Here is a 1,273-nt window from a genome sequence, read left to right on the forward strand (position 1 = left end):
TGTGCCTGATCTGTGAACATTGCTCTATATAATAACTTCACAAAGTAGATGTGGTTTTTAAGACTGCCCAGTTCTTTAAGAAGTTGGATTCCAAGTATGAGTGTGGCCTGCTTCCCTCTTGCCCTGCCCTGGATGTCCGAGTTGTGGTGAGCTGCTCTCCCCTGAGGCAGTGGTGTGGGATATGAACAGGCTGTAGTGGAGACTTGAATGAAATCTCTTCATTAGAGCCCTGCAGCATTTCATGCTGGTTCTGATTTTGGCAGCTCTCCTTGCTTGCACAGTATGTCACCATCCCCTAAAAAGTGAAAAAAGTTGTTAATCTTCCACAGGGCTTCCTCTTGCTACCTCACTTCTGCCTCCAGGAGTTTGAGAGCAGAGAGGGCTGCAGGAGGGGCAACTCCGAGTCCTTCTATTAAAACATGCTTCCCAAGACAAATCTGGAGATTGTAGCTCCAGGGAGGGGGAACAGAGCAGGCCTGTCCTAAGTATTCTGCTGTACAGCATCAGTTACTCTGGGGTGCTATGGCTTGTGTGGGAGAAGATGGAGAAAAACAAGTAGAGGAAGAAGTCCTTCACAAAGTAGGGAAGTCAAAACCTGTTGCCTGTCTGTCTGGGTCTTACTGCAGCTTATACAATTCTTTCCTTTTACAAGGCTTTTGGCTGTAAGAAACTTACTTTTTTTTTTTTTTTTTGTTCTGTAAACTAGCCACCGTATTTTTAGTTTATAATTTCCTCTTGCTTACAATGGAACCATGTGGACTGTGCGTTTCCCATCAGAAAATGTTTGGAGGAATCTTGATAATCAGAAGGTTTTGAGATCAGACAAAAGGATTGAAGGATTGAGGTTAGAAGACTTTGCTTCCATAGCTAAACAAAGCTGGAAAGTGCTTTCTAGCTTGTCGTGGTTTAAGCCCAGCCACTAGCAAAGCACCACGCAGCCACTTGCTCACTGCTTGCCACCCACCCCCCCCGGCCCTGGTGGGATCAGGAGGAGAAAAATACAACAAAACGCAGGTCGAGACAAGGACAGGGAGGGATCACTCACCGCTTATGGCCAGGGGCAAAAACCAGACCCAACTTCAGGGAAAAAACAAAATCATTTTGATTTACTACAAATCATATCAAAACAAGGATAATGAGAAAAACTAAATCTTAAAACACCTTCCCCCCACACCTCCCTTCTTCCCAGGCTTAACTTTACTGCTAGTCCTCCCTCTCCCCGGCAGCGCAGGGGGATGGGGAATGGGGGTTGGGGTCAGTTCCTCACACGGTG

This window comes from Haliaeetus albicilla, chromosome 18 (genome assembly GCF_947461875.1).
Source record: "Haliaeetus albicilla chromosome 18, bHalAlb1.1, whole genome shotgun sequence".
Lineage (NCBI taxonomy): Eukaryota > Metazoa > Chordata > Aves > Accipitriformes > Accipitridae > Haliaeetus > Haliaeetus albicilla.